Source organism: Palaemon carinicauda, chromosome 18 (assembly GCF_036898095.1).
Source record: "Palaemon carinicauda isolate YSFRI2023 chromosome 18, ASM3689809v2, whole genome shotgun sequence".
Classification (NCBI taxonomy): Eukaryota; Metazoa; Arthropoda; class Malacostraca; order Decapoda; family Palaemonidae; genus Palaemon; species Palaemon carinicauda.
In genome coordinates, this window is record NC_090742.1 from 71,781,296 (window position 1) to 71,793,795 (window position 12,500).

Below are 12,500 nucleotides of genomic sequence, written 5' to 3' on the forward strand. Positions count from 1 at the left end.
TTATGTTCTTTGAGATACTTTTTAACTTACTAAAAGTTTTACATGCCCTTGATTTGAGTCCTTCAGGGCGCTCATTCAGGTCTCGTGTCACATCCAGTTTTGTTTGAATATTCAGTCATTCAGTCTATTTCCTTTGGAGTTGAAATTTATCAGTTGCAGTTATAGGAAGCCAAAGCAGTCAATATTGAATTCTGTATATGATTGATTTGTAGTATTTTTGCCATTTATTTACTTGACTTTGGTCTGAACTCAAGATATGAACACTTTTGTCTTTTCATATTATTCAGAGATGGTTTAACCTCTGATAAATAGATTTATTTCAATGGTGGGATACATTAGCTATTGCATTTTTACGTCCCCAGTTTTCAAAAGGCATAATTTCTGATCCCTCTTCTGACACTTTGAAGTTGAACTTGATCGAGCCGCTGTATAAAAAGATTAAATGGAAAATACTTTCTCCAACTCAATATTTCCTTTATAAGATGTATTGATTTATATGATACGTGTTTTCGTTTGTGTCTCATAGATTACGTTGAACCTAGAAGACACTTTTCTATTCTGTTTCACTGTCAAGTAATTTATGACTAATATTTAATGTTTCAATTTTCAGTACAATCGAACCCCCCCCCCCTCTCTCTCTCTCTCTCTCTCTCTCTCTCTCTCTCTCTCTCTCTCTCTCTCTCTCTCTCTCTGTTAAGTATGCTAAGTTTCTAATACAAACTCGTTTAAAGTAGATTTCAATTTTTAATACTCTCTCTCTCTCTCTCTCTCTCTCTCTCTCTCTCTCTCTCTCTCTCTCTCTCTCTCTCTCTCTCTCTCTCTCTCTCTCTCAGGTTGAGTATATTAAATTTTTCTACACTTGAAAAGTAGATTTAATTTTTAATTCTCTCTCTCTCTCTCTCTCTCTCTCTCTCTCTCTCTCTCTCTCTCTCTATGCTGGTCTTGGCATTGTATTTCCCCCTTCTTCCTCTTTTTGCCTTGTTTATTGTTTTTTAACCTTTAAGCTAGTTTTTTATTTGCTTGCATAGTCGCCTGACACTGATATCATCTTTGTTCCTTGCTTGATTGATTGTTCTCATTTTTCACTCGATGTTCCTTCGTTTTGAAAAAATGCTTTTGTGTCGCTAATTTGACCTGCGGCTTGTCTTGCATGCTTTTGTTTGTTTGTTTTTGCTTGATCTATTCTTGTTACGATTGTTTATTTTTTTATATTCTTGTGAAACTGGAGGTTTTTTTTAATTTCCTAGTGAGTTTAGGAGAATTTATTACTGAAGTGTTTTTTGTGATGTATATTTCACTTTCTTTTTTCTAATTCCCGCTTACTTTACCAATGTTGTTTTATCTATTAGTTGTTAGAAACGACGAGTAACCTTTTATCGTATTCTATTTTGCAAGCTTTTTTATTAGTGAGTGTTTTATATAAGTTACCTTAAAGATTTAATAATTGGTAATATTTTCTAAACTCCATTATGTGTTGTTTGATGTATTTTTTCTATTGCTATTGGTATTATACGTGTTATGCTTGTTGTCTTCCTGTCTTAGCTCTATCAAAGTAAGCTTTTATTATATTGTTTATTTTTATTGATATAAACACAATTGAGTCTATTAATGCTGTATCACACTGTCTTTAGTTTTGTTATTCCTGTTATTGTTATTATCATTAGTATTATTCAAAACTCTCCTTGATGCATTTGCTTAATATCAATCAATATCCAACATTATTAATACCAAATGTTATGCACTATTCACTAGATTTTATGATAAATTACGATGCATAACTGTCTTAGTGTCACGTAGCCATTGTATTTATATCAGGAATTTTCAAAGATAACTGCGATAACCTCATTATTTTTAAGATAATTGCGATAACCTCAAATTATTTTTAAAATAACTGATAATATCAAATTATTTTTTTAAGATAACTGTGATAACTTGAAAATATTTATGAAGAGGTTAGATTAGAGTTTGATAGTTATTAATGTTCGCAAAAATTCTCTTCATCCCCAGGATCAATCGACTATTTATTTTAAAGCTCTGTCCTCAGTTCTAAACCTGACCTCGGAAAAGGTGAACGAAAACGTCCTATGAAAATTGTCAGTTTGGTGGTCTTGTCCTTCAATTATTCACAATATTATTCACAATTTTCTTCAAAAGATGAATGCAGTCTTAAGGGGTTTAAAGCCGCACTAACTTTAAAGGGATGTAAAATTGAGATTAAACTTTAGTCAACTTATATTTATCGAAATAAATAAAATTATCAACAGACTAACAAACACACAATAATATAAGAATGTGTGTGTTTATATTCCTACCTATGCATTTTCCCTAGTAAGTGAAGGCTCTTGAATAAAACAAGCCATAGGTTTAAAGGTCACTCATGAATGGCAGAGGCAAGAGATATTAACAATTACCTAGCAGGACAATGCCCTAGAGAATGATCTTATATACATACGATGAGCGCCAAGCACCATCGACATCCAACAATGGACCAGGGAGGGCCAGGCAATGGTTGCTGATAACTCTGCTAGTAGACCTATAGGCTCCCGCATCCTCCATATCCTTAGCTCACAAGGAGCTATCGAGAAACTATCGAACTTGAGCGTGACTCGAACCCCAGTCCGATAGATCGCCAGGCAAGGATGTTTCAAAGAGGCTATCACAACCGTTACATTATCTGAGGGTGGAACTGCTATTAATTCGCATGTAGGAAATATATGTGATGGGCTATAAATTGTTCCGCTAAGTTTAGGTGATATATTGTGGTGAAGCAAAGACCGGCTGATCTACAATTTCTACAAATGATTGCTATCATTAGGGAACTTGGCATTTGGCTTTTCAAGAAAGACAAATACGATTATTTATTTATTTTAATGATTGTCGGACTTTGAATTTTTTGTTTTTATTTCTAAAAAATGGTGAGAAATGTTTAAATTAATGTCAATAAGAAAGGATAAGTATACTTTCGAACTAAAGCCCTGTCCACCCGATCGAGCATGCCCGACGGGCAAACAGTGATACCAGACCACAATAGTTAGTAAAAATGAGGGTTAATGACGTCAGAAGCGGGAAAACCACAGACAGGGATCTGCAATCATACAGTGTTGCCAGATCCCTGCCTTTAGTTTTCCCGCTTCTAACGTCCTCAACCCTCATTTTCACTAACTATTGTGGCCTGGTATCACTGTTTGCCCGTCGGGCATGCTCAATAGTGTGGACAGGGCTTAAGGGTTCAATCTTTCTGATCAGTAATCCTTTCAAATGGAAATATAATCTAGAATGAAATACTGATGTGGGCGAAGTGATATTACTGTCTTTGGCCTGATCTGAATACTGACGATCAAAGCAACAACGAGATATAAGGTCTATTCGAATATTCCCTCGAAGGTATAAGGATTATTTCACCATTAAAGGTTTGAAGGTTTAAAGGCCGCTCATGAATGGCAGGGGCAAGGGACAGTGACATTGCCTTACCGAGCAGGACAATGTCCCAGAGACTGACCATATATACATATGATCAGCGCCCAAGCCCCTCTCCAACCAGGTTAGGACCAATGAGGGCAAGACTAATGATGACTCGGCAGATAGACCTATAGGCTCCCCCAAACCCCCCATCCCTAGCTCACAAGGACGATGAGGTTGCAGCGTCCAAAGAAATAAAACGAGTTTGAGCGAGACTCGAAAATACTATGGATTATCTGATGCTAGATCTTGTTAAGTGGGAATGAGAAGTCTTGGAACTTAGAGAAACAAAAGATTTATATAATAAGTTTCGTGAGAATCAATCATTGGATCACCAGTCCTGTATGTAAATTTTAGAAGAGAATTGGATTCATAATAGCTTTATTAATTTAATTCGAAATATTGACCGAAAATAGATAAAAAGTACAATTTCTAAATAGATACCATATTGCTATAGTATATAACTTTTAATTAGGTAGAATTTGGTTTTTTTTTTCATTCGGGAAACTAAAAAAAAATTGTAAAATAAGAAAATGAATGAAACTTCATGATGTTAAGAAAAGAATATCTTTATCGCACATAAACTGAAATTCTTAATATCAAAAGCACGATTCTCAAGTGAGACAGAATAGTAACAATTGTTCGATTTAGTAAGTGGATAAATGTAAAAGAGAGAAAATTGGGGTGGCCTTAAACTTTTTTTTATATTTATATAGACTATATATGCGTGTGTATACATGTATGTATATATATATATATATATATATATATTTATATATATATAAATATATATAATATATATATATAAATATATATAATATATATATATAAATATATATATAAATATATATATATTTATATATTTATATATATATATATTTATATATAATATATATATATATATATATACGGTATATATATATATATATATATATACCGTATATATATATAATATATATATACATATATTCATATATATATTCATATATATATAATATATATATAATATATATATATACAGTATATATATATATATATATATTTATTCATATATATATGTATATATACATATATATATACACTATATACATAAATACATATATCTATATATACATATATATGTGTGTATATATATATATATATATATGTGTGTGTGTGTGTGTATTTATATATATACATATATTTATATATATATATATAATGTATATGTATATGTATATGTATATCATTATTCTTCATTCATATATGAGGTTTTTCACTCAATTATATACATACAGTACATATGTATATATATACATATATATATATATATGTGTGTGTATATATACACATATATAATGCAATCTTTTAAGTAACATCAGATACCAACATATAATGGAAAGGGATTTTTAAAATATTACGTTAAGGAATTGAGGAATTTTTTAGTAGAGTCATTATTGAAATTGAGTATTAGGTGTTTTTCGAGGATTATTCTCTTTGTAGTTTGAGTTTTTCAAATTCTCAGTTTTTACGAGATTCAATGATGAGATAGCCTAATTATAAAGGAGATCACAGTGCTGGTGTGATAGAAATTAAAATAGATATCACTTTAGGTGTCCAAACAATCCAACTTCGTTCCACTGAAATGTTTGTTTATAGAATAAGACATTATGAAGTGTTTGAACTTATATATATGTATATATATATATATATATATATATATATTTTTATATACATATATTTATATATACATATATATATATTAAATATATGCATATATATATATATATATAAATATATGTTCATATATATAATATATATATGTATGTATATATATGTATATATGTGTGTGTGTGCGTGTGTGTTTTTGTGTGTATAATAAAGTTAAAACCTCATATATGAAGGAAGGATATTAATATAGTCAATTTAAACGATCTCTATTGAAATTAGTACAATCGTTAAATTTATTATTTTCGAACTAAAAACTTGTAATTTTCATTGACATCCATGGATCTCGATAAGTGTGATAGGAGAAAACTCCTTTACAGCCATTCATAGTTCATACAAAAGTACGTTATATGTGCTAGAAGGAAAAATATACAAATTATTATGATCGAAGAACACACATTCTTTGCTATTTATCGCTAACGAACATTGAGAATATGGAGCTGCGATATAATGTTCTCTAATGTCAACTCCTATTGACGTACTTTATTATGAACTAGAATTGTTTTCATTTGTAAATGAATGGAACAAAATATGCTTTATATTTGATGAAAAGGGGATAAATTTCATGAATATTCGCGACCGATTTACATCGTACATTGAGATTAAACGTTTGAAACATACCAGCTTTGAGAAGGCAGGCATACAGAAACTCTCAAACGTCTTCTTAATAGTGAATATTAATTAACATAAATTAGCTCTTTGAAGATTTTCCGCACTTTTTAGGGTTTGATCATTCCAACAATATTTTTACCCCTTAGGATGTTTTTTTTTTTATTTTTAGGGTACAGTCGAGAACACTATTCTATCTTATTTCTCTTCCTCTTCTTTGTTAAAGTTTTCTTAGGTTATATAGGAAATATTTATTTTGTGATTTTATTTTTCCTTGTTTCCTTTCCTCACTGGGCTATTTTCCCTGTTGTAGCCCGTGGGCTTATAGCATTCTGCTTTTTCAACTAGGGTTGTATCTTAGCAATTAATAATAATAATAATAATAATAATAATAATAATAATAATAATAATAATAACAGAAGAATGTCATTTTTTTTATTTTTCTTTATCTCGTTGAAAGTGCCCACGAGAATAATTTACAATTAAACTTGCGGTGGTACTCGAATTTTCCAAAGTTTCCTCTATTAAAGAAAATCTTATTTTGATGTAATATAAAGTTTTTGTTTATATTTTATCTATCGGTAATTATTTGATTCCTGATTTCCAAAGGCATGCCTCTTTGAGCTATTTTACTTTGACTTTTATTCTGTGCAGAAAACTTATGATAATATATTGTACATTATTGTTCAGCATGTTTTATGCTTACCTTTGTATGTATTCTATTCATCTAATGAATAATATTTATCGTTTACATATCTTATTTGTTGTATTTTCCATTGTTTTTTTTTTTTTTTTTTTTTTTTTTTTATAAATTGACGTCGGCCACGCTGACTATCTTATTTCTCTTCCTCTTGTTTGTTTTGAAGTTTGTATAGTTTTATATAAAGGAAATGTAGTTTGTTGTCGTTGCTGTTCTTGTAATGATTTATTTCGGGTGTTTGTTACTTCTCTTGTAATTTATCTATTTCCTTATTTCCTTTCCTTACTGGGCTATTTTTCCCTGTTGGACCCCTTGGGCTTATAGCATATTGCTTTTCCAACTAGGTGTTGTTGCTGTTCTTGAAATTATTCATTATGGTTGTGTGTTGCTTCTCTTGTAGTTTATTTATTTCCTTATTTACTTTCCTCACTGGGCTATTTTTCCCTGTTGGACCCCTTGGGCCTTATAGCATTTTGCTTTTCCAACTAGGGTTGTAAAAATAATAATAATAATAATAATAATAACAACCGCCCATATGATCTTGCTTTCCATTTAAAATTCACGAAGGATATGCATTCATCCTATGTCTCTTAGTCACATTCTTCCTCCCCAAAGGTCTTCCATTTTCGAGTTCATTAGTTATTGGGAAAAGTCTGTCTGTGTCTCGCTTAGCTCTGGATTTTTAAATCTTTATTCTCTCTCTCTCTCTCTCTCTCTCTCTCTCTCTCTCTCTCTCTCTCTCTCTCTTATCAAGAGTTTTATCTTAAATGAAAGCCACCTCATTTTTTCTTATTGGTAAAATTTACTGAAACCTTCTAAGTAATTTTTTTTCAAAATATATCTCTCTCTCTCTCTCTCTCTCTCTCTCTCTCTCTCTCTCTCATATGAAGAGTTTTATGTCAAGTAAGAGCCACCTCTATCGCTCTATGCTATATATTACTAAAAGCTTTATAATTCTCTCTCTCTCTCTCTCTCTCTCTCTCTCTCTCTTATCAAGAGTTTTATCTTAAATGAGAGCCACCTCATTTTTTCTTATTGGTAAAATTTACTGAAACTTTCTAAGTAATTTTTATTTTTTTCAAAATATCTCTCTCTCTCTCTCTCTCTCTCACACTCTCTCTCTCTCTCCTCTCTCTCTCTCTCTCTCTCATATGAAGAGTTTTATGTCAAGTAAGAGCACCTCTTTATCGCTCAATGCTATATATTACTAAAAGTTTTATAATTCTCTCTCTCTCTCTCTCTCTCTCTCTCTCTCTCTCTCTCTCTCATTAAGAGTTTTGTCAAGTGAGATCCACCTCTCTTTTTTTCTTCATTTTGTAATTTAATGAAAACGTCTTAATAATTCTTATTTTGTCAGTCATTTATTTGAAATTCCATTATCTTATTACACTTATCTGGTTCAGTCATTTATTTGAAATTTCAATTATCTTACTAATCTTATCTAGTTTATTAAACTTCTTTCTAACTTAAGTCTTGTTCTTTCTCGGCTCGTTTGTTTCATACAATTTATGAATAATTTTAGCTTCGCAATGATAAAACCTTTCTTTTTAAGGTGTTCATACAGATGCTTGTTGCTGGATACCAAATTTTAAGTGTTAGAATCTTTTTCCTTGTATCTATATGTGATTAGTTACAACTTTTAAAATTTTCTATTTTTCATCTATTTCTGTTATTATTATATGCACCTATTCCATCCCCTTAAAAATATATTGTGGTATTTCTTGTTTGGATATAACTCTCTATTTTTCATAATGGGTTACAAATGTATGTGCTCTTTTTCATTTATAAATAGCTATCTCAAAATCAAAAGTTATCAAAAGTGAAAGTTTATTATTCTTCACATTTATAAAAGTTTATTTTTTCCGCATAATAATCCGACATTTTGCAAATCTTCACAATTATAGAGCAGTTAATTTCTCTAAATATTAGAACGAAATTTTGTTAATCTCAACATATAAGGGAAAGTCAATTCTGCTAAACATTTATAAGCAGTTTATTTTCTCCATATTAATACGGAATTTTTTTTTTTAAATCTCATCATTTTCATCATAAGCCAGAAATATGAATTACTTTGATTTTTGCATCAGTCTTGTTACCTTTTACTTTTTGTTAGATTTTCATCTTTTGCATCATTTTACCGCGTCATCTCAAATACGCGTCAAAGAATCTTGCTTTTCTTTGTAAGTTTTAATATTATATATCTCAAATATTCAACTATCTCAGTTTTTATTTTTAAAGAGAAGTAAAATTTTCTCATTTTTCTAATATTTGAAAAAGCTTTTGATTCTAACACCTCATTCATAAATCTTTTGGAATGCTTTTGAAAGTTTTTATATTTTAGTTTTCTTTTACGATAAACAATATTAGATTTCATGTGATCCGGAGGCTCTTTTAAAAAAGCTGTTATTACTTCAAAATTTATATTAAATCTTTCATGTGAATTTTTTATTATTTTTGAAAAATAACTGTTTCAAATTACTAGATGTAGACTCTACATGTTTCTTAAATGTAAAAATGTTTCCTTTTCAGCATGTTTTCACAGCAATGAATATATGTATATGTATATATATATACATGTAGATATCTATATATATATATATATATACTGTATATATATGTTATATATATATTATATATATATATATATATATATATTATATATATATATATATATATATATTATATATATATATGTACTATATGTATGCATATTTTTATGCGTATATATACATATATATGCATACATATATACACATATATATAGTGTATATATATGCATATATGTATAAAATATATATATATATATATATATATATATGAATATATATATATATATATATGTATATATAATGTATATATATATATGTATATATATATATATATATACACATATATATATATATATGTGTGTGTGTGTTACATCTTATTTTTTTTAGTTTTGCATGTCATTATTGGGGTATATATCAATCACAAATATCTATCTTTTCTATGCTAATTCTTTCTCAGGTTTTATTATGGTTCAATTTCTTGTAAACTTATGGTCTTAAGACACTTTATATATTCCTAATTCTTGATTTCTGTTTGCAAATAGTGTACTTTATAAGGATATGATTAATTATACTTGTATTAAGTTTGCATTTAATAGATATGATTCAGCTTCGTTTTTTTTTTTTTTTTTTTTTTTCATTCAGGATTACAATTTTGATACCACAACTATCATTTTATACACTTGAAATAATTTATTTCCAAAATTCTTTATAACATCCTCTCTTTTTCTTAGTTATAATATTCATTCACACCCAATTAAGTTATTGAAAAATAATTAAACTGCTGGCACTTCAACTTATTTCATTTAAATCATGCATAATAAGAATTTTTTTTTTTTAAATATCTTGAACCATTGCTTTCCCTGTTTAAACAGTCCATTTCGAGCCCAATTCTTGCTGTTGTTATGTTTTCATTTATCGAAATCTCTTAATGGATTATGATTTACGTTAATGAAGACTACTCCAGCATCTTTTCTTTTCACATATCTCTTCCATATTATTTTTAAATCTTTGTAGAGCAGTTTTTAAGTCCTTTTTATGCTATAGTATAATTTTTCTCTCAAATATATAATTTTCTTATGTCGTATATTTTTAACATATTGTTTCACTCACCTCTGTTATTGGCTGTTATAAATATCTTCCTCATTTTTTTTTTTAGAACTATCTGTAGCATATAATTCTGAAAATTATCTATCTGTAGCATATAATTCTGAAAATTATCTATCTGTAGCATATAATTCTGAAAATTATCTATCTGTAGCATATAATTCTGAAAATTATCTATTTGTGATTGTCAGTATCTCTAAATCTTCTGTATGAATTACCCTCTTTTTTAACCATAATTCTCTATGTTTTGAATAGTCTTTTCGATCTGAATTTTTAAGCATTTTGTACCTACAATTTATTGTCGTTTTACTCTTATTACCTTTCCATAGATTCTAATGCCATTGTGTGTTCTCTTATTTGTGACCATGACTAATTTATGAATGCATATGAATTTTTTAAATATTCTTCTGGCTCTTTTCGATAAATTTTGTACTTTTGAATCCATTCTTTTTAACCTCTCTTTTTTGCCTGCTGTTTTCTTACACATTATATGAAGAATCTCTGAAAAAGATATCAATTCTTCAATTTTTGAAATTTTCGAGTATTTTTCAAATAGTGAAAAGTAACTTCACCAATCCAACCTTTTTCATATCCTTTATTGCAGATTTCAAATGCTAACTTTTTTTTTAGCATTGAATATCGCAATACGACTTTAGCTGTTGGTTCCCCATAAAACATGTTTTGAATAATCTTTTTTTTTTTTTTTTTTAGAAAGAACAAACCTTAACCATTTTACCTGTCCATTTTTACCTCATGTCGAGAAAAACCTCTCACTAACAATTTTTTCGAGCCAGTTTTTGTCACGGTTCGTGTATTTTACATTTTTGTGATTTAATAAATCTAATTTTTGTGACGTCTGTTTTTATACCGCATATTTGCTGAAAGATACACAGTGTAATTACTGAATACCTGTGACTCAGTGCTTACTGAACACCTGTGACTCAGTGCTTACTGAACACAGTGCTTACTGAACACATGTGACTCAGTGCTTACTAAACACATATGACTCAGTGCTTACTAAACACATATGACTCAGTGCTTGCTGAACACGTGTGACTCAGTACTTACAGAACACCTGTGACTCACTGCTTACTGAACACCTGTGACTCACTGCTTGCTGAACACCTGTGACTTAGTGCTTATTGAACACCTGTGACTCACTGCTTACTGAACACCTGTGACTCACTGCTTGCTGAACACCTGTGACTCAGTGCTTACTGAACACATATGACTCAGTGCTTACTGAACACATGTGACTCAGTGCTTACTGAACACATGTGACTCAGTGCTTACTGAACACCTGTGACTCAGTGCTTACTGAATACCTGTGACTCAGTGCTTACTGAATACCTGTGACTCAGTGGTTGTTGAACACCTGTGACTCAGTGCTTTCTGAACACTGTGACTCAGTACTTACTGAACGCCTGTGACTTAGTGCTTACTGAACACCTGTACACCTGTGACTCAGTGCTTACTGAACACATGTGACTCAGTGCTTACTGAACACCTGTGACTTAGTGCTTACTGAACACCTGTGACTCAGTGCTCACTGAACACTTGTGACTCAGTGCTTACTGAACACCTGTGACTCAGTGCTTACTGAACACCTGTGACTCAGTGCTTACTGAACACCTGTGACTGAGTGCTTACTGAACACCTGTGACTCGGTTGCTTGCTGAACACCTGTGACTCAGTGCTTACTGAACACCTGTGACTCAGTGCACACTGAACACCTGTGACTCAGTGCACACTGAACACCTGTGACTCAGTGCACACTGAACACCTGTGATTCAGCTGCTTACTGAACACCTGTAATTCAGTGCTTACTGAACACCTGTGATTCAGTGCTTACTGAACACCTGTGATTCAGTGCTCTCTGAACACCTGTGACTCAGTGCTCTCTGAACACCTGTGACTCGGTGTTTACTGAACACCTGTGACTCAGTGCTTGTTGAACACCTGTGACTCAGTACTTACTGATCACCTGTGACTCAGTGCTTGCTGAACATATGTGACCTCAGTGCTTACTGAACACCTGTGACTCAGTGCTTACTGAACACCTGTGACTCAGTACTTACTGAACACCTGTGACTCAGTGCTTGCTGAACACCTGTGACTCAGTGCTTGCTGAACACCTGTGACTCAGTGCTTACTGAACACCTGTGACTCAGTGCTTACTGAACACCTGTGACTCACTGCTTACTGAACACCTGTGACTCAGTGCTTGCTGAACACCTATGATTCAGTGCTTACTGAACACCTGTGATTCAGTGCTTACTGAACACCTGTGACTCAGTGCTTACTAAACACGTGTGACTCAGTGCTTACTGAACACCTGTGATTCAGTGCTTACTGAACACCTGTGACTCAGT

At 31.0% G+C, this 12,500-nt stretch overlaps 1 protein-coding gene across 1 annotated transcript in view; it reads left to right on the forward strand.

The window, feature by feature from the left end:
* wake (wide awake) overlaps positions 1-12,500 on the forward strand; it is a 333,714-nt gene that overhangs the window by 2,971 nt on the left and 318,243 nt on the right. The window lies entirely within an intron of this gene.